This window comes from Meriones unguiculatus, chromosome 12 (assembly GCF_030254825.1).
Source record: "Meriones unguiculatus strain TT.TT164.6M chromosome 12, Bangor_MerUng_6.1, whole genome shotgun sequence".
NCBI classification, from domain to species: domain Eukaryota; kingdom Metazoa; phylum Chordata; class Mammalia; order Rodentia; family Muridae; genus Meriones; species Meriones unguiculatus.
Genome location: NC_083360.1, coordinates 74,324,539 through 74,351,568, shown reverse-complemented (window position 1 = coordinate 74,351,568; position 27,030 = coordinate 74,324,539).

Below are 27,030 nucleotides of genomic sequence, written 5' to 3'. Positions count from 1 at the left end.
GTGTGTTTTCATTTGGGGTGTAGGTGACAAGCAACAAGAAATAAAAATATAAGTTTTGCAAATATATTTCTAGTCATGAGAATGTCACCACAGTTCAGATTGAGGGGACTTAATTCCAAAGAGCCAGCCAGTCCCAATCAGAGTCATGTAGCCTTGATGGGCATCAGCCAATCCCAATCAAGGTCAAATAGCCACAGTAGGAAGTCTCCTTTCTGGCTTTAAAAGGGATCTTCTAGCTCTGCTCAGGGTTGCTGCCATTTTGTGAAAATGGTGACTCCAGCATGTTGGAATTCTCTGCAGAATAAACGCTCTTTACTTTGCATACTACTTGAGTCTGGGTCTTTACTTCAGCAAATTCTGGACCCTAACAAGATAAGGCGCATAGCCATCATGCCTCTGAAGTACACATTGCAGGCTCATTTCCTTTGTCAATGCTTGATGCTTGCCTATGACACTATTTTTGAAGGATGTGAAGGATTAGGAAGTAGGGATCACTGAAGAAAGATATTTTTCTTTGAGGTATTCCCAATCATCCCCTGGTCTAGTTTGTTGTCCACCATAAAAAATGTCTTCCACTGCAGTATGCCACTGCCAAAGCTATCATGAGTCCAGCAGCCATAGACCAAACCTAAACATGTGACAAAAACATATCTTTGCTCTTTTACGTGTATTTTCTCAAGTATTTGGTCACTGTGGCACAAGCATCTTATACCCCATCTTTCTTCACATGCCCTCAGCATCTAATTCTTTTCCTGACCCACCTCCATCATTAGATTTCTGATTTTCTCTCTGCTGCTCTAGGTTACTTTGCCATTTTGAGAATTTACATAGAATTAATTGTGTGGCACGAACCCTTCACTATCTTCCCTTTCACTCAGCACAATTACTCTCAGATCCATCCAGGATGTTAATTGTGTCAACAATTCTTTTATTTAGATATAATATCACAGTATATGAATATGCCTTGTGTGGCAATATGTCAGTCACTTTTGTGTCACTGTGACCAGCAGACTTTAGAAATAACTTAATACTCTAACCAAGGACTATTCATGGAGATAACCTAGAACCCCTGCACAGATGTAGCCCATGGTAGTTCAGTGTCCAAGTGGGTTCCATAGTAATGGGAAGAGGGACTGCCTCTGACATAATCTGATTGGCCTGCTCTTTGATCACCTCCCCCTGAGGGGGGAGGAGCCTTACCAGGCCACAGTAGAGGACAATGCAACCACTTTTGATATGAACTGATAGATTAAGATCAGAAAGGAGAGGAGAACCTCCCTTACCAGTGGACTTGGGGAGTGGCATGCATGCAGAAAGGGGAGGGAGGGTGGGATCGAGAGGGGAGGAGGGAGGGGCTTATGGGGGGATACAAAATGAATAAAGTGTAATTAATAAAATAAAATAAAATAAAGGAAATAAAAATAAATAATTTAAAGGGAGGAAAGAGTTATTTGGCTCCGGCTTCAGACGGTTTCAGTCCATCACAGTGGAAAAAGCATTATGGAGCAACTCGGTTCATGACAGAGACAATGGGTGGTAGAGGCTGTTAGTATTGCTGTCATAAACAAGAGGGGTGGGACAGGAACCAATGTCTGGGTATATCATGCAGAGATGAACCCTTGATGATCTGTTTGTACCAACTAGACTCTACTCTTAAAAGTTTCACAGCCTCTCCAGATACTATGTCCAAACACGCAGCATGTAGGCAGAGAGGAACACCTCACAGTCAACCTGTAATAAGCCATGCTTATAGAAATTCAAACAAGGTACCAGGGGTACTCATATACATATTTTATGCCTCTGTATGTTAATTTGGACCAATATCTAAAAGTGTAATGGTTGGGTTATAGCATAATTATAAGCAACTGCCTTCCTTACCAGTTTCCAAAGTGGTTGTTCTGGTACATTCTTACTGGCTGTGTTTGAAAACTTCAGTTGTTCCTCGTCCTCACTAATGTTAGCCGTCGTGTGGGCATGTGAAGCTGTTAGGGAAGGAAACATACTTACTCATGAGAATGCAGGTACACACAGAAACCAAAGGGCAACCTTCTCCTTTTGGGAAACTGTTCATTTTCAAGTAGGTTAGGCAGGCCGGCCATGGAGCCCCTGGGGCCCACCTGTCTCTGGCTACTCAGTGTTGGGATGCAAACAGTGGCAGCATGCCTGGCTTTTTATGTGAATGTTGGGCATCACACTCAGGTACTCACGCTTGCTTAGCTTCAAGCACTTGACCACTGAGCCATTTCCCATCACTGTAGAAGTTTTAACTGGTGTTTTCCTAAAGAAAAAATAATACCGAACATCTTTTTGGTATGATTTGCTTATTTGCTGTCTTCAAATTTGGTGTTGTTGTTGCAATCTGATTTTTATTGGGTTGTTTGATTTCACTACTGTTGTTGTAGGTGTTAGCACTTCCCTCTGGAGTGGCTTCTGTGGACATTCCAAACATTAGAGCATAAGAAAGGGTGTGTATGCATTTTAATGGTCAAAGCAAAGGTTGGGGATTTGCTGGGAGCTTGGTGAATGCTACCTGGTACACGATAAGTAGCATCACTTTGGACAGCTCGATATCCCCTGCCTCACTTTGTAGCTAGACCTAGTAAACATATTAGCTAGTGTTTCCACAAGAAATGAATGAAGCACTCTATTTGGACAAATGACACACAACAATGAGAACAACTGTTGCTGAACCAGAGTGCTAAAAAGGAGGATGCGCGAAAGAACTTTAATTGTAAGAATTCTTAGAGTCTCTTTAATGGCGGAGAACCCTAGACCCCACGCAGTGAAGGAAAGGTACAGGTAGTCCTCGGCAGCTGTTAAGGAGGTTTGCTTTCCTGCCTTGTGCAAAAAGCAAGGGGGTGTCTCTCAGCACCTCTGCTGTGATCATAGAGGCCAGCTGGGAGCTGGGCTGCCCTTTCTCTGCTCTTGGTCCGGGTAAAGAAAGGGTGGAAGAGATTGTTCCTGGCTCTCTGACAAGAAAAGAGCAGCTTCCAGGCAGAGCTCAACCTGAGAAAAGGCTCCCCTGCTGTGAGGGAATTATTCACTCCAGGATAAGCTTCCTGGGCAGAACATCAAAAGTTCAGGCTGGCTGCAGGAGTTCAGATTGAAGAGGTTAACTGCTTCATGTCCAGTCTGCGTGAACTACAAAAACTTTTGCCTCATGGCGGTAGGCAGTACACATAATGCCTAGATGCAGCAGTTTTTGTGTTCTGATTATGACTTGCATTCCCAGTGCTTGGGGACATCTCCGCAAGTGTTCCTAAGACTGATGACACTGAAGCTCTGTCAATGTGTTATCGTCACTGCCTGCCAGGAGTTACTACTCCATGCCTTTCAGCTCCTGTAGGCCTCATTGCCTCAGTCCTCTGGTCTGGTTGAACCCAATAGCAGGCTTAGAGGAAGCTGCTAAGGGTCCATGTACAGGCAAACTCTTTAAATACATGGTCAGTTATGGTAGGATACGCAGAAGACACTGAGACAAATTCAAGGCCAGCCTGAAATATACCATTTAAAAAAACTGAAATAAAAATAAAAATTTAAGTGTGTGTGTTTCTGTCGTTGGTTGGACCTTTCTGAAGGAACATCTTTGCCCTTCTCTCCTTCCTCTGATAAAAGGTGGCAATATCTTAAAGGAAAAAAAAAACCTATAATGTATCTGAGACAGCTAGGAAGTAGAAGCCTCTACTCCTTTTCATGGAGGAATTCCTAACAAGGGCATGTGGAAGGGCAGGTTGCATTAGACTGGGAGTTCTGCATGATGCCATAGAAAGACTGGCTTAGACTCAAATGCTAATAGCCTGGCTGATGAGGACAAACAACATGATTACACAGAGAATCAAAGCCAAGTTATCCATTTTCTCCCTAGCTGGCAGGATCAACCCTCTTGTAATGGCTCCTTCCTACATCCTATCCTCTCTTCCCTTAGCTTCAGGGAACCTTTCTTCCTGCCCCAAGGCTGTCTCGACAAATGGTTTGAGAAATCAGCCTTCACTGACAACTCAGTGATTTACCATCAGAGAAGAATGAGTAAACAATTAGTCCTTTTAGAGTGAAACCATCTATACTAGAAGGAACACTTGGTAGTTTAAAGCAAATTCAGAGAGTGGGGACAGGAAGTGTTGTGTGGAAAGAAAGCAGCACACAAAGGCCCAGTGTCTTTGTCATTCCTGTCTTCTCTTCAGGCTTCATAGCAGTCCTTTGGAATAAGTAAATTTTAATTTGATGAACCAACCTGCCTCCATCTTGTGTTTAAAAGCCATCTTATAGTAAAGACAAATTAGGTATATTCCTGTTTATGATTAAATTTGTCCCTCAAGTACTGGGCTGTGCCGTACCTATAACCTCAGCTACAAGTGGTTATGTATTATGTATTCCAGGAAATGGCAGCCATACCTTTGTTTCAAAAGGTTATTAAGACTGCCTGTTGCTATGATTACCTTGTTATGATCACCTTACCACCATGTCTTTGGAGATTGTTATGACCAACTTGTTATGCTTATAACAATTAAGACTACCTGTTGCTATGACTACCTTGTTATGATCACCTTACAACCATGTCTTTGGAGATTGTTATGACCAACTTGTTATGCTTATAACTTGATATGCTGTAAAAACCTTATCTTCCACATGTCCAATGCTGATCTCTTGATCCCCTTATTGGTGGGAGGCAGCCTATTTATACAAACAAAATAATGCTTGCTTTAATTAATTTATCCATGATTTGGGTTAGTAGTCTTTCTCCTCACATGCATGAGATAAACAAACCAAGGTTACAAGTGGGAATGGAAAGAGCACAGAGTCTGAAGGAATTATTTCAGGTGTTATAATGATTAGAAGAGAAACCTAGAATTTGCATGAATTTATATAATTTCTAAAATGCATGGCTTCCTCACTATACCCATTTTTTATTTTTTTTACAATAACTGTGTTCCTCACACTAGCAATCCATAGCCAATGCACTGTCAACTCCTATAACTGTTGGTTCTGTGTGCATCAGATGATAAGTTTGTATTGGACCTACCCTTGCTAGACATAAACCTATGACCAGAAATTTCCACTTAAGTGCTCCAGAAAGCATGAGAGCAAGTAAGTTGAAAAAAAATGGGAGAATCCACACAGGACAGTGTGGAGAAGATGCTCCTACATGGTCTTAATGGCTATCTATCATCTGCCTTCCTTAAAAATGGCTGGAGGGAATTATTACAGAGTAAGTTTTTCAGTAAAGGCAAGGGAGCATGATAGGGTAGATTAAGCTCTCCTTTCCTCCTTTTGCAGCCCAAGGAGAAAGAAGAAATGAGTGATCCATGAAATCTAATAGAAAGAAGGGCACAGAATGAAACAGACTTTGTTATAAGAATTCTTGAGAATTCTGACTTCCTCTAAGGGCATAGAGGGACTCTATAGAGGATGGAAAGTGTGGTAAGTTAGGACCAGAAGGAGTTGGTTCAGGGAGTAACTATTCTTTGATATGGTTTGTATATCCAAAGGTTCATGAGCTGAGATGGCAGAAATTTTAAAAGGTGATGGCTCTTAACAGTGACTAAGACATTGGGCATGACACCCTTAGAAATTATTAAACTGTGCTCTTGGAATACTGGCTAGTAGCTTTGTTATAAAAAGAACAGTCTGGCTCCTAATTTTCTCTGATTTCCTCGCTGTACTGTCTTTTCCTCTTACATATGCTTCCATTGTGATGTAATCTACCCTATTGTGATGTAGGCATTAGGCATGCATCAGAGATGAACAGATTCTTGATTCTGGAGAACTGTTGCAAACATTATTTTTTCTTTATAAAGTTTCCCAGTCTCGGATATTTTGTTATAGTGAAAGGCAATGGACTGGTCCAGAAAAAAATCATTCTGAACACTTTAGGGAGATGGATTGGAATGAGGAGATGGAGTGGCATGAAGAATAGTTGGGAGAAATATGATAGACTAGACATAACTAGGACCCACACTAGGAATATAAGTGTTGGGACACAAAGTAGAGGCTTGAAATATATCAAGAAGTTGAGTGAATCAGATGACCAAAGGCAATTGAAAACTATTTTTATATGTATACTCTATGCCCTTCTCTACTTTATATTTTGCATTCATGAGCTCATTCCAGCCTTAGGCTGTATTGTTAAACCTAGTCTTCGGTGAGGAAACTGAACCATAGCTGCTGAATGGTGATGACAGAATTTGAAACAAGTAGGTTTAGTTTTATGAAGCAGTTGCTTAACTAATTTGCTATCAAATATGCTTTATTTTTACCTTATATATCTTCCTCCACTTAGAAATTCTGGTTTGAAGCAGAGTCAGGAAATTTTTTGGCCAAGAAGTTCATGGATGAATTTCTTCATTTCCAATGAACCTGAAACCCATAGAAAGTTTCTGTGCCTTTCTGGCATATGTTTGTTTCTTAAGGAAGTAGTGGCAAGGCCTTTCAAGAGATTCTCCACTTTGGTCTAAAAATAGATTTCAAAACTTTGCCTTACAACAGTGGCTCTCACAGCATGACCTGAGCCAGCAATATCAGAATCTCCAAGGTCCATAAAGTGGTCTATTTCTAGGCCTTACCACAGAAACTCTGGGGCTGGTACCCAGAGGTCAGTCTTAAGAATTCCAGTGATTTGTATGTCCTCAAGTTTTAACCACCGCTTAGAGCATAAGGAAAAATAAAGAGAGACTAAGGTCTAGTTACAGGCCTTGGTGAAGCATTCACAGTGGATGTGATATCAAGAAGAAAAAACAAAGTCTCAGAAGGTTGAGATCTTTAGAAGAAAACACTGGGAGGCAGCTTTGAGTTCAGTTGATGTTTTAGATAAAACAGTCACTGAAGGAGCCAATGGATCTAGGAACCAGTATTATGGAGACACACTGGGTTCTGTATTTGTAGCTTAGTAGATAAAACCTGCAATGGGTCTACTAATCCTACAGGTCAAATTCTTCTTGTCTATAGAGCTTCCTTCAATGCTAGATTTTAGATATCTTGTTTTATCTAAGATGACATTTCAGGGGTTAATAAGTTTCCTGGGCTCCCAGGCCAGTCAGTAGCCACTCTTGCCCTAAGCACGCACTGTGAGGTACCAGAAGCACTGTCTCATACCTCTTCTAGTTGACATGCCTGCTGTGCAGTCGGTGCCCATGATGCCAGGTTTTTTTTGTTGTTGTTGTTTTGTTTTTTCTACACCTTCTTGAGAACATAGAAAGGTCAAGAAACAAACAGCTTTCACAGTCTGGTGATGGAAATGATGAAGATTCCTGTACCCTGGCCCTCCCTCCCCCAAGCCCAGGTCTGGTTTCTTCCCTTCTGCTAACTCATTGAAAGCTGGAACACACTGAAGGTAGGGAAAATGTCTGAGCCTGCTGGTCAGATCAGAAAGCTTCTGGGAATTCATTATGATCTAGACAACTATTCCAGTTATTTGTATGACTCAGTCCCTGAAGTCAGGATTTTCTTGTGTCCACTGGAGGCTGTTGCTGACTCAGTGCTCAAGAGGGCACCTTGTCAGCCCTCCTGGGCTCCTGGCTCCCCTCTCCACTGCTTCTTCATCCCCAGAGGACTCTGAAGGGATCCAGGATGGAGCCTCTTGGTTTCATTTCTCAACAAGCAGCCAGGTTTCCCCACCTTCTCCTTTTCCTTCTTCTCCTCCTCATCTTCCTCTCATTATAGTTTCTGGCTGCACACACCTGTCAGTCTCTGGGACACTCAAGAGAAAAACAAGCAGATACAGTCACTAGGACACCATGCACTCACAAATGCACTTAATGTATTTATCCAGGATCTATAATATGTTGGCTGATTGCTAAGGGTTTGGATTTGGAAAGGTGCAGGCTTTTTCTGCTCATACTATTCATGGGCTTGGTGGAGGTAAAATGTATGAACAGACATTTAGAAGTCCATGGAAAATACACAGAACAGAGTACCAGGGAGTTCTGAGAATGGCCAGCACTGGTGCCAACTCAGTGTGCCTGGCAGTCCCCTGAAACAAGCAGGTAACAGAGAACACATGGAGACTGATCTAGGAGGGCTCAGAGAAGAAAGGAAATGCCAGGGACTTGCATGGCAAGAGAGGCTTTCCCAGAAGATACAGGGCAGGCCCAAGGAGGCGAAAAGCTTTTCCTCATTGCTGTTAATACAAGAAATGACTTAAGGGAGGAAGGGTTTGGGGGAACAGGGCACAAGTGAAGGGATACAGTCCATCATGGCAGGCAAGACATGGTAGCAAACAGGTAAAGAGGGGTGGCAGAACCAGCCAGTTCTTGTCATATTGCACCTGCAGTCAGGAAGAAAAGAGACATGACTGCCCCTGCTCAGCTCACTTTCTCTCGTTTATATAATCCAAAGCCATGGCCCATGAAATGCTGTTGCTCCCATCTAAGGTAGGTCTTCTTCCTCACTTACCCTAGTCTCACATTCCCTCACAGATGTGGATAGCCTTCCTAACGCTGCAATCCTTTAATACAGCTCCTCATGTTGTGGCGACCTCCCCCACATCATCAACTTATTTCCTTGCTACTTCATAACTGATTGTGCTTTTGTTATGAAACAGTAATAGAAATATCTGATCCACAGGATAGCTGATATGTGACCCTTCCGAATCGCTGTTCCAAATGCTGTCAAGCTGACAATATTGTCATTAAGTAGCAAGGTTCCGTGTTTTGCCCAGAGGTGTTTGTTTTAATGCTTGAACCTGCTATGCACCATCATCTTGGTAATATATAACTCTATGTCCTGAATAGTAAACTCTGAACTTCCTCTTTCATTTCAACAGGAAATGGAAGGGGAGAAAAGAAAGGGCATATGCAGTCAGGTAAAAATTAAAGACAAAAAACAATATGAATATCTCCTGTCTATCAGACCAAGCCTTCACGTCTATACTGTCTTATCTTGATGAGAACTAGAATACATATCTATGCAGGTGTACAGTAGCAATACTAGGCTGGAGATTCAGAGTGGGTGTGATTAGACTACAATTAGAGCATGTTTTTTTATACTTAGAAACGACAGACTGTCTGTTTAGATAGAAAATGTAAAAAGATGCCCGTGTCCCATTTTACAGATGGAAAACTGGAAGACTGGAAAGGTTACAGAATTTTCCAAACCTTACCTGTTCAGTAAGTGAGAAAACAGGACTTCAGACCTAGCTCTAACTGAATTTCAAACCTGGACCCTTTTCAACACACCACTCCATTTTCACTCTATTCTGAGAACCAGTTTCATTCCCCTCTAGTATCAGTTGTCTGAACACCACAAAATATAAAGTCTAACAGCACTGCACATAGGATTATGATTTTAACCCCCTGCAACTTTAACTGAAATGTTTATTATCAGCCTTAACAGGCTTTCTTATGCATTTACTCGTTCATTATTTTATATTAAATGCTGTTTAATAGTCAGTACAAATTTCCAAGTGCAGAGCAATGGAAGATGAGGGAGAAGGGTCCTTTCTTGTCATAGTGTTTTGGGATGACAGTCGGCCCATTTACCATGACTGCAGTAAATGGTGTTATCATGGACACTGATGCTTCTATGTAATTTATTGTGTACTAGGAACCATCCTCAGCACTCTCGGTAAATTACCTTACTGAATTCTCATAAGAGAATCCTAAATCAATGTAGACACCAATCTGGAAACAGGAGGAAGGAGTACCATGCCTGAACTGAGTGGGCCTTAGCCACAGAAGGGTATTACACACCTGAAATGTAACCAAATTGGCATATGCTCCAAGATAACATACTGGATTAAAAAGAATGTGTACAGAAGAAGATAACGTAAAATCCCTCATTGTTTTTACATTGGTTACATGGTGAAATGAGAGTTGGAATATACTAGGTTCAATCCAACACGTTGCTAAAGTAAAATTTACCTGTTACCCTGTGGTAGGAGACAATTCTAAATCAGACACATGGCTCATGTGTATAACTTGATACTCCTCTGGAAGGAAGGGCTGCCTCGGGGAAGAGAATGAGGAGGCAGTGAGAAGGAAATGGGACAGAAAGAAGGCACTGAGGCTGCACTGGGATCTCAGTCTTCTGCTCTTATGGCCAGAAATCTATCCCCAAATCTAAGCCACCAAGGTCTGTTGACTTGTGTCTGGGCAGCAGCAGCTGCAGCTGTGATCCAGGGGCCTCCTTCAGACCTACAAAGTCATGTTTTGAAGATGAGAAAGGTAAGCGCCAGCAGGGAGAAAAAGAAAAATGGAGAAGCATGAGGGTAAAATCTCTGTAAAGTCTCATCTAGCCCTCTAAGTTAATCTTGTCATCCTTTTTTTCACTTACCTTACCTCTCAATCACCTCTTTCCTCTACCCTTCCCCTTCATTCAATCATAATTACCACCTTTTCTGGGAACCTCAAGAATATGACATTCTTCTCCGGAGACCTTTGCCCTGACTGTACATGCTTTCTGCAGCTTCAGGTAGCCAGCTACCTTAACGAGATTCCAGGTCCCTTCATCAAGTGGTCAACCTGCAGCTCCTACTGATAATCTCTTCACCATGCTTTTCCTCCTGTCTCCCCCACGGCTTTTATTACTTTTGAACTCAATCTGTAAAGCTTTTATTATGTTACTCTTGATTTTTCTATCTGTGCTCTCCAAAAACAAGGCTCTCAGTGTTGTTCCCTGAATGATTTCCAACACCAGGACAAGTTTAGCTGACAGGAATTCTTAAATGACTGTTGCATCCTCTTCAAGTAGCAAGGCTTGGGCGTCTAATGTGGTCAACCATTCAGCTTCTACAGCTCTGGGTCATCTTTCTTCTGAGACCCACACCACAGCCTCCTCAGAGAGCTGAGGGGGAAACTTCTGTGAGAAAACTACCCTGAACTGGGAGCTGGGTGCTCCGGTGCTCCTTTTCAGCTCTACTCACATGTAGATGACAGACTCTAAGCATCAAGGATTCCAGGTTTGTTGGGAGGCTGAAAGGTGGTAATCACAAGGGATGGACCTCAAACTGGACAAGTACCGTCATCTGGAAGCCGTTCTCACTCTTCACACCAAACCAACCAAATCAGAAGCTGAAGGAGGGGTGAACATATGGTCTTTGAATCTTAGGGAGATTCTGATGTGCTACTTGTACTGGGAAGCAGCTAGAGCCTTGCAAGTCACTGTACACGTGTGTGTTTCACAGGGGAATGTCCACGTGAGGCTGAGGAGGCTTCTTCTCTTTGTCCAAGGAGCCCAGGGAAGTGTCCCAACAAGGGGGGCTGGCCGGAAGTGGAAAAGACCAGGGCTCCCATATACTCCCACCTCTTGGCCAGGCTTTGACTTCCACAAGGCTGTAGTTCCACCTCCTTCTGCACCATAGCCTCACAGAAGCCAGAAAGAGCAGGTCTGGCGCCCTTTCCCTTCCTGGCCTGTCTTCTCCATCACGTTTTTGTCTCAGCTCTAGCCTTGGAGCTGTTTTCATTTCCTATCTTTATCTTTATTTCATTCCCTGTATCCTTTTACCCCTTTTCATCTTCTCTTAGTTTGTTGAGGAATACTGACCTTTGTTGAGTCCTGGAGGGTACTAAGAAGAGAAACAATAACCCCTGCCTTCTGGGAAAAGTCCCCCTTTTTTGTCCCTTTTTCTCTCAGTGTTTCTTCTTTCTCCTTTTTAAATTTTAAATGTTTACTTTTTAATAGATAAGGGAAGTATTGAAAGCAGTATTGAAAGACTCCTTTTGACTCTATATTGTACCAAAGAGATATTTGCACATCCATGTTTATTGCCACTCTGTTCACAGTAAAAAGGAAATAGAAACAGCATAAATGTCCATCAAAAGTTGACGAGATCATGAAAATGTGATACATATACACAATAGAATTTTATTCAGTACTAAAGAAAAATGCAATTATGACCTTTGAGGGAACGCGGATGGATCTGGAAACTATTAAGCCAGGGCACCCGCATTCTGAGAGACAAATACTGCATGTGCTATCTGGTATACTGGCTTTTAATTCTTATGTATATGGGGTTGAATATGGGTCCATATCATGAAACTAGAAAGGAGGCCATGAGAGAAAAAGAGATGCTGGCAAAGCCAAGGAAAGGAAGGAAAGTAAGTGGGAAGAGGAATGCTGGGGTGGAAAGGTACAAGACAAGAGCAGGAAAGAGGAAGGAGAAGCTCAACAAAAACAAATTACATATGAAAATGCCACAATGAAATGCTAATTAACATGTAAAAGGGTCAATATTTAAAATATGAAAAAGGTGCCTGCTTTTGTCTGATTTATAGAAAGCTGCAGTTAAAACGCAAATCTTGCCTGGTGCCCACAGGTTAGCTGTTGCCCGCCATTTCTGCCTCACGTACAGTTCGTTTACCTGAAGCAGATAACCCTAGCCTGGATTTGCTGAGCTGAGATGTTCTCATCTCCCTTTTTCACTGTTGAGCCATTCTTCCAGTCAGCTCGCTACACAACGGGTAGGCCATGGCAGACACTGTCTCCAGGAGTGCCTGCCAGGAGAAATGATAATATATGGAGTTCTAAGTTTCCTAGTAGTGTCACAAAATCAAAAATACACAGGTGAAATTAGTTTTAATATTGTATCGTGTTTAACCTAATAGAACTTTAAACAATGTATTTTGATAATATTCACCCTTTAGTCCTCCCCTAACTCTTCCCAGATTAACCTCCACCTCCCTGTTCTCTAAGTTTGTATCCTTTCATAAAAAATTCATAAAATTCAATTTCTATTACCCACATACTCGTGTGTGGGGGACGATCTATTGGAATATGGTCAATCTGCCAGGGCCTTCCTCCTTAAAGAAAACTGACTCCACGTCTCTCAGAAGCTCTTGACTACCAATAGTTCTCCAGCTAGAAATGGAGAGTTGTGTGCCTAAGTTACTAGAATGTTGACTGGATTGATCTTGTGCAGGCAACCACAACTCCTGTCATGGCCAGAAGACTTGGTTTCATTCTGGTCCTCTCCAAGCTCTGGCTCTTATAATCTTTCTACCCCTTTTTCTTAATAGTCTCTGAAGCTTGGGGGACATGGGGCATCAGATGCCCCACATGAGTACTCCATTGATATTTATTCTCTGTGCTTTGAGCCGTTTTATTTTTCTGCACTGTCTATCATCCACTGCATGAAGAAACTTTCTTGATGGAGACTAGAGCTGTACTTAATCTATGAGCATAGAGATACTGATTTAAAGGGCAGTTTGACACTATGTTCATTTAGCAGAATAGAAAAAGCAGGTGTACCCCTGAGCCTGTGTGTGCCTCAACTCGATTATTGGCAAGATTGCAGTGCCAACAAGGACTTGGTTATCCTCAGAAGGAAGGGATTCCATATGCAAAGGCTCTTGTCTTAGACAACTAGAGAACCAATGTCCATTAAATGATATGTCTGAAACCACGGCTCCTTTGCCATCCCTAGAACTAGATCTAAGTTCTAGCATTAGCTGGTAGCTTAATTTCTTCCTCCATCCCATGCTTCTGCTCTTCACTTAGGAAAAAAAAATACCCATGTAGTCTTTGGACCAACATGAAGAGGGCCCAGCTTACTCAGTGTTGTTTAGCAAGCTGTTTAACCTCCTTAGTAACTTAGCTATCTTTAGCCTTCATGATGCTATTTTGAAATGTCAAACTAGCAAATACTGCTTCCAGAATGGCTCTGACATGGGATGTGACAGGATGCGTGGGGATGGGGAGATGAGAAGGAGGTGGGGGATGATAAAGGAGCCTTCTGATAGAGGGTGAGGTAATGCACCAACTTTTCAGCTGCCAAGATTATTTCTCTTCTACCACCTATGATCCTCTTCCATGGCCAGGCCCAATCCAGGAGGCCAAGGGGCCAGTAAGCTCACCTAACTACCCTAAAAGAATTTGTGCTTATGTGACTCTGCAGCCAGAAATGGACATAATATCAGGCAAAAGAGTAAATCCACTCTAAAAATTAACTAATTAACTGACTCATTCAATAGGTACACAACACCAGCCATGTTAGTGCTGTTGTAGAAAGCACTGAGGAGGAAGTAACTTACAAAGGTATCTGTGTATTAGCTTTTCATGATTTGATAAATGCCAGAGGAAAAAAGAACAACTTAAATGGAGAAAATATTTATTTAGCTCATGGCTTTAGAAATTGCAGCCCATGAACTTTGGCTTTAAAATTATGGGCTTATGGTGACACTGGATATCATAGCTATCTATGGTCACATTTGGAAGAGAAGGCTCTTTACCTCATGATAGAAAGGAAGCAGAGAGAATGCAGAAAGAGCTTCAGATCAAGTAAAATCTTCAAAAGCATGTTGGTAGTTTGAATGGGAAATGTCCTTTTTAGGCATCTGTATTTGAATATGTGATCCTCATTTAGCGGTGCTATTTGGAAGGTTACCTTTAGAAGGTAGAGACTTGATGGAGAAAGTAGATCATTGGATATGGGTTTTGAGAGGGTATAGCTTTACCTACTTCCTATGCATGTTCTCTCTCTGTCTTTTTTTTACTCTTTTCCCCTCCCTTCTTTCCTCTCTCTCTTCTTCTTCTTATGTGTGAATGAATATATGATCATCCAGTTTCTTATGCCTGCCTTTCCTGATAATTGTCATTCCTTCCCTGCCACAAGGGGCTCTATCTCTCTGAAACTGTAGGGTGAAATAAATCCTGGTACTCTTATTTTTATAAAACTGTGTTTGTTTCTAAGTTTCTGCTAACACACAAATAATTGAGACTCTTTATCTTATTTTCACAAGCTGCACAGCACAATGTTGAGCAGTATTAATTCTATCCTTAACCCTCTAAGCTAATTTGGCTTTCTCACAGTGTACATTCCAGAGGCACTTGCACTTTGTAGCTTTCTTGCTGAGTTCTCTTTCTTGGCCTCTCCTGGACATCTGCCCGTGGCTATATCTACTGGCTGAATCCCTTTGTCTTCTATCTCCTCCTCTTCTAGCTGGCAAGAAGTCCAGTCCTATACTCTTCCCTGCTTAGATATGGTTGTAAGTTGCTTTACTGGCATATTGGGGGACAATCGGGGAGCAGTGTTTACACAACATTGAGACAGGAGATTCTGGGAACAAAGATTAAAACTAGATATTGGAGGTACAGAAACCAGCATTTGAATTGCACAATAATCTTATGCCTACAAAATTCTTTCTTCCTTAACTTGATTTTTGGTTGTGGTATTTTATCAGAACAACAGAAAAGTAACTAATACAGAAGTTGATATCAGGAGTGGTGTATTGCCATGATAAACTTGACCATGTGATTTTTATGCTTTTGGACTATTATGGAGAAGTCTTTGGGACTTTGGGTTGGAAAAGCCTTGGAATTCTATAAACAGTGCTTTAACAAGCTGTTCTAGTGTGCACTTTAAATACAGTAATAATGAGAGAAATGCAGAGAGTGATAGTAGAGGCCCAGCTTAGGAGATATCAAAGAACAAAGATTCTATCAGCAACTGGTCTGCAGGGCATTTATATAATACTCTGGTAAAGAATCAGGCTTCATTATGTCTGTGTCCTGAGAACTTGCATGAAGCTGAATTTTAAAAAATAAACTAACTTGCAGGCAGAGGAAATTTTAAGACAGCATAGCACTGAGTCTACGGTGTATGATTACTCATACGTAGTTTTATAAAATAAGAGCAGTAAGTGGGCCAGAAAGAAAGAAAAATATGCAGATTGGAGAGGAAAGAACACTAGGAAGAATAACATTGAAGTCAAATCATATGCTGGAAAACAGACTGTAATTGTTACACAAATTGGTGCTGTTTAGAAGAAATTTCCTGCTCTGCTCTGAAACAATAGAAAGTATGCCTTAAGGAAGATCCCACGAAGCTAAGTCACCAACCTGTGAAAGAGAGCCTAACAGATTGTTTCTCCCTCTAGACCAGTGGTACTCAATCTTCCTAATGCTGTCATCCTTTAACACAGTTTCTCAAGTCGTGACTCCCAACCATAAAATTATTTTTGTTGCTCCTTCATAACTGTAATTTTGCTACTGTTATGAATCATTAACAAATACTTTTTGGAGACAGATATTTGCCAAATGGGTTGCAACCTACAGGTTGAGAACTACTGCTCTAAATTGTCAGCCTAATGAAGTTTTCATCAGCTTCCATGTACAGAAATGGATGCAACTGCAGTCTAAGGGGCGGAAAGAATTTCATCTCAAAGCGTTAGACAAATTTGGCAGTGTGGTCCAAATATTTTCGGAGATAGGAAAGATCCAGGACTGAAAAGGGCATGGATTCTTCCTTTATTGTTTTCAGAGAGCGCCTGAAATTAGGCAACATGTGTCAGGTTTGGAGTCTCAGTGAGCAAGCCTTCAGAGGCCATCATGTAAAGCTGTGAAGATGAAGCCAGGGAAGTGGTGGAGACACCAAGATGTTGAAAATGCCAGAACTGTGGGACAGTTGGCCAAGAAAAGCTGAATACAGGGACGAGAGTCAAGGAAGGAGAGTAAGTTGCAGACATAAGTTGCAGACAGCAATGCTGGAGGGACTGGGCTTCCTAAGCTCCTTGAAATTGAAGCCTCAAATGTGTGATGTGGAGAAGCAGGATTTATCTAGCTGCTGGGATTTGGTCCAGCCTTTCCTCACTATGCCTCCATCTCTTCGTATTGGAATGGAGATGTATGTTCTCTATCATTGTATATTAGAAGAATGTAACTTTTTTTTTTTTAACATGAGGTCATATACACTTAAAGAATTGTCTTTAGTCTAAAAAGAGATTTTGGATTTTTGAATGATTTTAGGACTGTTAAAGCAATAGGACTTTTGAAGTTGAAGTAAATGTATTTTGTATTATGACATAGCCTTGGGCCTATGGGGTTTAGGGGTGAAATGTAGTAGTTTGAGTGAGAAGTTCTTCTCATAAATTCATGTATTTAAATATTTGGCCCCCATTTGGCTGTGCTATTGGAAAGATTATGGAACCTTTATAAGGTGGAGCCTTGCTGGAGGAAGTACTTTATTGGAGACAAACTTTGAGGTCTTACAGCCAAACCCTACTTGATGTAGACTTTTTTCCTTCCTTCTTGTAGGTAGATAAAATTGTGATCAGCCAGCATTCTTTTCATGCCTCCATGTTTTCCCTAGCTGTTGCATGCTTTCTCCATCATGATATATACTATTGCTCTAAAACTGTAAGCTGAAATAAACCTTTTTTCCTCTAAGTTGCTTTTTGTCAGGATGTTCTATCATAAGGACAGAAAAATAACTGATGCAACATGCCTTCAGTGACCTACTCAGTTCAAGTAGGTTCCATCTCCTAAAGTTTTTAGAAGCACCCAAAATAGCACATGAGGTGCAGTGAGGATGAGGAAGTCAACAAAGGGATAGGGTTAAGATATTTCATGTTCAAACCATAAAATTTTAGGATCACCTAGAGAACTTTATTGAAATGCATATTATCAAGTGTCTGCCCCAGGAGCAAATCTTAACAGGTTTAATTCCTAGGAGGCCGCATCTAAACAAGTACCAGGCACCCTGATATAGGCAGTCCCGGACATGGAGAAGCTTTGGTCTACCTTTTTCAAGGAAGCAAAATAACAGGGTGTAACAGCTCTGGAGACGTCACCGTAGACCTTGAAGAGCTCATCATTCCATCTCTGGAGGACAGAAAACATGATCATATGATGCTAAGCCCTGTGAAGGCAGGAAAATAGACCCGTTAGAGCTCCACAGAGGACATAACTTGATCTGGGTAGTTGAGTCTAAAAAGAGATTTTTGAATGGTTCTTCCTATCATCCTGCAGACAACAACTTGGCTGCCAGCTGTTCACACTTCTTCCTACCACCCATCTCATGCCCTATTATGAAGCTTTTTCTTTGGCTGGATTTAAAAACCCATGCATTGAGGGTAGTTCTGTTGTTGGAGCATCAAAATATGTTCCGTTTCCCTTATGATCACTATGACGGATTGGGAACATGTCAACTTGACTAGGATAAGACACATGCACCTCCATTTGTTTTTGGTGGTAGTGGAGGGAACCACTCAAGAGGCTTTTCCTTGAGAGATGTATGCTGGGTGGCCATCTGGACCATCTGGAATGTGCACAACCGTCTTCCAGCAAGCCCATTCCACACTGATCTAAGAACTTCAGTGATTGGGGTTAGAGGGGTAGGTCCCTGACGAGTTTACTTGGGGTGTAACTGCTCTTTTCCCTGAGAGTCTTCCCGGAACTTATCCACGTGCAAACGCTCTTTCCCCTGAGGGCCTTCCTGGGATTTGTCCAATAGACTTGGCGGTTTGTTTTGGCTACTTCCATAACTGCAAAGTATAAATTACTACTAATTTTAAATGTAATCTGTTGGGAGTTATTCTGATGCTAGCCCTCAAGATCTGGTTAAACCAATCCTTGTTGTGTAAACCTGCCTAAGTCATTATTTCTGATTGGTTGATTAAATAGCCTGTCTGGGCAGAGCAGAATGGGGTAGGTGTGGCAAAGGCTCCTGAGCTGCAAACAGGAGAATCATGGGAAATAGACAGACAGGAAAAGAGGAGGAAAGAGGACACCATGGTGGGTTAGGTGGAGAAGGAACCACGTGGGAGAAGAGGAAGGACTCCAATAATGGCATGGAAAGGCCCACATGAAGAATATAGAAGCAAGTGTTTATAAGATTATGGATTGAAGATAGTCTACATAAGGAGGATTAAGATTGGTGGCATTGCATGGGGGCTAGGAGATGGATGATGAGGTTATCGACACAGTGTAAGTGAAATATCTGCCCAGTCAATGTAAATCGGCAATTATAAATCTAACAGGTGTCTATGTCTTATTATTTGTAATAGCGAGCTAAATAATACTGCTGTGATAATCTTAGGGCTGATAATAATAAACATTCTATAGCCCAACACTTCTTTTTTTATTTACAACAGTAATCATTATACATTTAAAATTGTCTTTATTAAAAAAACTACTTATCCAACTACCCACTTACCAAATGATGAATCAATTACTCATCTTCTAAAAAGATTTTTTTTTTAATTTTTGAGAATATAATTCTATTATTTCTCTCTCTAAATCTTCCTGTATAACTTATAGCTTCCCTTATACACTTTCAAATTCACAGTCTCTTCATTTAATGAATTCCTATTACATGCATATATGTATACATCCATCTATATAAATATAACCTGGTTTATAAAACCAGGTGGTTTATTCCTAAATATAACCTGCTCCAGTCCATATGCTGTTACTCATAGACATGGTTTCAGGGCTATGGCATTTGACAACCAGTCAGTGTATTCTTCTGTGGAAAAGACTATTTGTACTGCTCTGAGCACTCCTTAGTTGCCTCTAGTTCTTTGCGTAAGGTTGAGGTCTTGTGGGTGTTCCCTGTTTTCTTTGGGCATATGCCTGTTGTTATTGTCCTTGTTATGCTCATGTTTTGGCAGTCATGTTGGTAAGACTTTATGTGTGTAGCTTCTGACATTACCAGGACACACTCCTTGATTCTCTGGCTCTTACAATCTTCCTGCCCCCTCTTCTACCAATCCCCCTGAGCATATTAGGTGTGGGAGTTGTTTTGTAGATATATCCATTGGGGCTGAGCTCTACGACTCTGCTTTTTGATGGTTTGTGATTTTCTGTAAGGGTCTGTGTCAGTTGCAAAGAGACTTTCTTTAATGAGGGGTGGGAATTATGCTTATCTTGGGAAGGGAAGTAAATGCAAAGTTCATAATTTCATTTTTCTTTACAGCTGAAGAGTATTTTATCATGTATATATAACACATTTCCATTATCCATTCATCAATTGAAAGACACTTAGGTTGTTTCTATTTCCTAGATATTGTGAATAGAGCGGTAATGCACATGGCTGAGCAAGTATCTATGGAGTAGAATATTGAATCCTTGGGCATATGCCAAGAAGTGGAATATCCAGGTCATGTGCTAGATTTATCTTAGCTTCTTGAGAATTTTCCACATTTGTTTCCTTGGTGGTTGCACCAGTTCTTAATCCCACCGACAGTGGTGAGGGTTCCCTTTTCCGTACACTCCAACTGGCAAATGGGAAATCGGATTGCAAATCCCTAATTGCTAGGGGTGACTAACATCTTTTTAGATATTTTTAAAACTATTTTCTTCTCTTCTTTTGAGAACTTACTGTTGATTTCCATCAGTCTTGTTTATGTTTTCTTGGCATTATGCAAGCATTTATTGTCCTTAAACTCTTTGATTTCCTTGAGCTGTTTCTTTGTACTTTCTTTAAATGCTAAATTATTTGATGAAGCATAGGACAGTTCTTTTAAATTCTATGCTTTCGGGTTCATTTAGATAATTCTCCTTGACAAACATTGTTATAGTACTGGTAAATTTAGGAAAAAGGGTTGCTCTTTCATATTGTTGGTCTTTTTCACCATTAGGTCTTGGCATGTGTATTTGTTTTCTTAGTATTCAGTCTGGTATGAGCTGAGCAGATTGAGGCAGAAGAGAGAATATGTGGGGGGCGTTGTGCCTGGGGGTTCAAAATGGCTTGGGTAGAGTCATGTGAACAGAGGGAACTGGGCTGGTGTATGGGATGTGTCTCCTGGTACAAGTTTCATATATGGGGGTGGCTGGGTGGAAAAGTTGGATGTTGTGTGGGAGTCACCTGTTGGTTGGGGGATAAGTTAGAAGAGTCCTGAAAGAAGCCTAGAAATCAGTCATGGCACAGGCAGAGGAAGCCAGACTAGGTTGGGGCTCAGCATGTAGGCCCTGAGCCAAATTCTACTGGTTAGAAAGGCTCAGGGATACTAGACGTTGGAGAAGCGTGTGGAAGATCTAGCTTGTTGGAGAGGTTGGGTTGGCAGAAAAGGGTTTTGTGTGTGGTAGCAGGTAGTGTATGTCTTAGTAGAAGTCAATAGACTGGTTATGCAGTTGGCACAGGAAACTAAATAGGCTTGGGCACTGATATAGAATCCGGGCTGTTGGTTTGGGAAGAAGTCAGGGATGGAGAGTTCAGGGAGACTCAGCAGGATTGATACTGGAGATGGAGCTGTGACTAATCATTATTCTCAGGAATAGTTCTGCTTTGCTGGTTAAGTTCTTACTGATGAACCCACTTATCAGAAATCTTCTATGCTTTAGTGTTCCTCCTGTTGTACTGCAGCTTTGGTTCCAGCAATATTACTTACACTCTATGGATGTAGGCCTCTTCACCATCCTGGCCTCTGTGCAAGAATACTACCTGTTTATTTCTCTCCTACAATCTATTTATTCACTTAGTACTTAATGCTTTCCTACTAGAAGCAAGTGTTATCTGGAGGTATAACAAAGAATAAGATGAACAAGTTTCTGTGTCCATGGAGCTTGGATTCCTAGTTCTAAGCTCATATTCCACACAGAGTAAGGGCTAGGGAGGCAAGGCCATTTGACAATCAGGGATATAAATACCATTCATTGCTGAGAAGAAATGCTGCTGTCATACTTAATGACCAGTATTTGATGACTGAGCTTGGCCAATAGTTCTATTAATTTCCAGTCATTTAAACACTAGTTATTCCATATCATCATCAGAGTATTCACATGAGAGGCGTGTTCCAGCTCATCTCTCTTAAATGAGCCATGAGAATGCAGAGCCAAATACAACACTGAGTTTAAGACTCCAAAGAGCAGCTTAGGGCCAAACATCAATTAACACATGGCCTTTTCCTCCAAGGGATGTCTGGCTGGGATTCATTGCAGGATCAAGTTCTGTACAGGTTCTCTCGCCCCAGTATGGTCCTGCTTCTGCTGATTTGCTACTGTATTATCTGCCATCCAAGCAAGTACAGGGAAGAGCTCTTTGCTCTTCAATGGCTCCACAAGGCAAGTTATTCTGAAACAATTCTTTTTGCAGTTGCCAGTCTATGATTATTTTACATACAACAAAACATGAAACCTGAAATCCTGAGACACTCTTCTCTGTTAAGCCTGTGGGACTTTTGTTTTTTTGTTTTGTTTTGTTTTAATGGAAGAAACCTTCTTTTCATAAAATATATTCTGATCATGCTTTTTTCCCTACTTCAAATTTCTCCCAGTTCCTCCATCCACCCAACTCCATATCTTTTCTCCTTGCCTTCCTTCTTTCTTTCCTTCTTTTCTTCCTCCTTCTTTCCTTCCTTCCTTTTAAACAAACAACAAATAAACCAACCAAACACCCGCCACACACATATACCACACAAAAACGGAAACTAAAATATACCAGCAAAAGACCAAAAGAAAAAAAAATGCCTAAACAAAGCATTTTGAGATTTAAAAAAAAAAGGTCTGCAAAAAATTCCTTTTTTGTTGTGTGTAGGCCAACTGCTCTTGGACATGGGGTGTGCAATGAAGTGTAATTAATATACCCAGCGAGTTTCCACTGGAGAAAACAATTTTTTTTTTTTTGCAAGTAGGGGTCAGTTGTAGCTAGCTTTTAGTTAGAAGTGGAGTCCAATTTCTGCGTCCTCTTTTTCATATCTCCCTGAGCCATAAGGGGAGGAGTGTCGATGAATACATCTCATTTAGGACTGAGTGCTCCAAAATCTCTCACTGTCTGAACATTGTTCAGTTGTAGGTCTCTGTGTGAGTTCCCACCTCCTTCAAGAAGATGTTTCTCTGATGGTGACTCTGAGTCCCAGCGCAGCTCCATGTGGATCCTGGTATCAAGTATTTCTGCCTACAGGAAGTGAAGGCTGCAAGGTCCTTAGGAAAGGGCAAGCTGGTTCTGCACCAAGACTCAGTGTTAGGGCTGTGGGTAGAGGAAGGGAGAGGGCAACTGTGAGCATGTATGCCCAGGCCAGAAGCAGTGCTCACTATCTCATTCCATCTTCATAGTTCCATGTGGACAGTGTTATCTCAGCCTGGCTAGATCTTCTGCAAGTAAATGCTTCACACTAATAATGCAACTTATCTATAAGTTTCTGAGATGGCAGGGCTATGTCTGTCTCTTTCCCTACTGTGTACAAGTGTCTAGGCCAGTCCTGGCACAATAACATTGAAGCCAAATGATAGACATTAAAGAATGCACACATTTTATATGTGAGCAAAATAATGAATTTCTGGCAAAATTCTGAGGTGAATTCCAACCTTTTTTTTTTTTTAAATCATCTCAGAATGGAGGCAAAGTAGGTATTCAGTAAAAATGCAGTAACCTGTTTCCCAATTCTACTAGCCCTGCACTTCTCCAGCTATTCATCTTGGCTTTCCTCTTTTCCATGTTGACAGCAGAGTCTAAGCCAAGCTCTCTATGTCCTCATCCTAATGTGACCTCTGCCTGCTCCTTCTTAAGCACAGTGTTTGTGTCAGTCCTGCAAGCTTCCGGGCTCTTGCTGAAAGCGCCATTTGAGTCCGTGTTGCCCTTTAACATGATATTGACTACCCACACACTATTCTGTGAAATTTCCTCTTTGGATCTATGCGCGTAAATGTCAGTTTGCTTTTCTAGATCCTCCCACTGACCAACGAAGATTCCCAGCCCACTAAGGCATGAAAATGGAGTCTTAGGTTTGGAGAAGCTGGGGGATTTATTCAAAGAGAAATATGTCTGGCAACTATTCTAAACAAGCCGTCATTTTAGCCACAAAGTTTACAATGGGAGCTTCTCAGGCCACTGATAAAATTGCAGTCAAGAAGATGAAAATGTCTGTGTCAGAGGTAGTTTGAATTGCTGCAGTGGGCATCAATCCAGAGAAGCAAGCCTCCCGATGAAATGAAATAGGAATCTAGGTTTGTAGCCTCCCTTCTTCTCTGGAGGAATGTTCCAGACAGGGAGCCAGAATTTGCATCAACCAGCAGTAAGAAGCCCATAGATAGCCTATTTGTGAAAAGATAAAATAGTCTCAAAAGAATGGAGGTGAATAAATGAGAGATGAAGTTTGCCAGGTTAGTGAAGGCTAGCTCATAATGTTTGTTCTTAAGCTAAGAGGGATCTGGGGCAGATTTATCTCCTCAATTTCTTGAAGAGATTTTTTTTAAGTTTCCTTTTTAAGGACACCTATCATCTCCATAAGGTTGGGCTTAAGATTATTTCTTGTGTTTCGAGCTGCATTTGGAATATTCAGGTCTTGTTGCAGTAGAGTGGCTGAGCTCTGGTGTTGCCATATTGCCCTGGCTGTTGTTGATTGCTTACATGAGCATTTAGGCATCTGAGTTTGAATGATTATAGGTCTAGGTATAGGTGCTGATTTCTGGGTTTGTCTTTGTTGGATGGGTGGCTTGTTCCTTGGTTTCTCTTTTCTTTTTGGTATTCTGGTCTTTGTGGCCTGGATTTCCAGTGGCTGGCATGACTTCTGATACAGTAGGGAATCTCTGACCATACTGTGCTGGACTTCCAGCACCGCTTGGCCTTTGGTAGAGCCAGTGTGTCTGAGTATGCGTGCGTGCATGTGTTTGTGTGTGTGTGTGTGTGTGTGTGTGTGTGTGTTCTTCTGATGGGTATGGCCTGCACCTGAGCAGCAGGAGTCTTCCAACATTAGAGGCAGGGGCCCAGCCTCAGGTTGGGGAGGTGGAGAGGTGGGAGGTGGGGCCAGGTAAGAAGATTGGGTCTTTGGGAACATAGTCTAGAAATGGAGCAGTTCAGCTGGCAGGTGGACACTCACCTGTTCTGACTGGTATGGCCTGCACCTTAGCAGCAGGAGCCGGCCAGACTTATCTCAACTGCCAACTTGCTATTAAAACACTTGGGACATATTTGGAAGTCTTAATATATTATGAGCTGCTGTCACTGCTAACTCATAGCTTGACTTTGAAAGTTCCTTCCTATTTGGGAATTTTAGCTTACTTGTTCTAAAGGAAGACTAGTATTGACAAACTTTGCACGCTGAATAGCCCCTCTTTCTGAGCTGCTCCTAGAGGGCTAACCAGCCTTCAGTGGGTGTGACTAATAACTCACAAAAGATAAGCAGAGTGCCTTAAAAGATTTGATATTTCTTATTTAAATTTTTCCTGTCTTTATTGCTTGCCAGATTCCTATCATTCAACTCTTCCCAACCCAATAGCCCTGCACAAATAAAGGCAAAATAAATCAGAAGCAGGGTGCTTTTAAACTCACTAAATGAAAAGTCAGTATTCATGCAGCCTCCTTCCAAATTAATCACCAGATTAGATGCAAGGCATGCGCACCAGATCAATAACTTGAGACAGAGATGTCTTGTCTGGGCTTCAGGAAAATTCCACTTCCTTTCAGATGTTGTTGCTCGAAATGTCAGGAAGTTTCCATTCATCTCTGCCCTTGAAAGTGCCACCAGTGCCACCCTCCTTCCTGTGCCTTGCTTCCTTTCTTCGGAGAAACCTAGGCACCTTGCCGAGGAAGACCACTTGTCCCTGCTTCGGAGAGCGTCAACGTAGGCAGTGTGTGGAGGGAAAGGCATGGAGAGGTTGGGCTCCAAAACAAAAACAAACAAACAAAAATTAGAAAGAAGGAGGCCCTGTTTTCTTCCAGGGCCTCCATGAGAGCACACTCATGTATGTGCTGCAGGTGGGCAGCTTAGGGTAGTAGAAGAAAGTGCCTGTAGGGGGGTGAGAAAGGAATCTACATTTTGACCTTGATGCTTCTCTGTGCTTCATTGTTGTCTAATAAAAACAAAGGAGATAAGGACGCGACAGTTCAGGTCTTTACACTGCCACCCACTTGTCACATAACCCTGGTCTGTATATGCAACTCCCCTGTGCCTGAGCGTCTGGATGTCTAAATGGGATCATGGAGGCTAAGTATTCAGCCACTCTCACTGCTCAAAATGCAATCAAAATGGAATATCTCATTTCTGCAGCAAGGCCACATCTGCTTTCTCTGCTTGACCCTTCTATCCCTTTCTCTATTAACCACCAGGTTGAGTTAGACATCTTCTGTGGTGCTCTACTAAAATGAATAGTAATTAAGGAAATGATGGTGATGAGAGCATTAAAATTCAACCGTTGTTAAGCAGGCAAGATAACTAAAAGGGTAAAAACATTTGTGTAAGCCTGATGACCTAAATTTCATCCCTGGGATCCATATGTGGGTGGAATGAAATAACTGACTCCACAGCATTGTTTCTTGATAAGGCACATACCTATACACACACACGCATACACACACACGTGTGTGTACACACACATTAAAAAGGCACTTTTTTATTATTTACTATATAACACACCCCAAGAACTTTATTAAATCCTCATAACAGCCTTTTCAGGGACACGCGGTTCTCTGTATTTAACAGCTGAAGAAACAAACACAGTTTGTGAGCTGCCCTCGTTTATCACTGCTGACTCTGCCAGTTCAAGGCACTATGACAAAATACCATAAATTAGATGGCTTATAAACGATTAATACTTTTGTCATAGTTCTATGGGCTGGGAAGTCCAAGACCAAGGGCATGCGGACTTGGTGGTGAAGTTTACATTCTTACCAATGGTTCTCTTATTGCTGTGACCTTGTTAGGTAAAAATGCCAAAGATCTCTCTTGGTCTCTATTTCAATGGATTAATACAATTCACATGGGGATTGTTCTCATGACATATTCACCACTCTAAGGCCCCATCTCTGACACCTTAGCCTTGGAGCTGGTATTTCAATACGTGGATAAGGGAAGGGACACAGGGAAATCCTGATCTCCACAGCTGTGGGTAGAGGGAGCACTGCTGTCTGCCACAGCATGCTGCCTTCACTCCCATGACTTGACTAGAGGACCCCAGCATTTTTCTATCTTGGCTTCTACTCTTCTAGGATTCAAACATTCCTGAGACAGGGGCTGATTGCTTCACAATTTTGTATTCCCAAAGTTTTGTCCAGAGTGGGCACTCCCTGAATTTGAAATGAAATAAAATTGACCTGTACAGAGACAATACACAGTGAGGATTCGACAGCAAGGGATCTGACTGGAGAAGATGGCTGAAGGTTGTAGACGCAGACGTCATCTCCTGTGGGAGATACTCAGCCAGACGGGGGCAAAGCAAAGTCAGGAATGATGGAGACACCAACTGAAAAATAACAGAGAGAAAAAAAGAACAAGAAGAAGAGATATGGGAAAGATTCTAAGTACACTTCAAAGGAAGACCTTTTGGAGGTCCAAATCTTGTGTATTCTCAAGGAATCTGTGAGCTGAAAAAAAGTTCAGGTGGCATTATGAGAGCAGGGTCTCAGGGCTCCTTGGGACCTAGTGACTGTTATAATCAAGAGTTCTC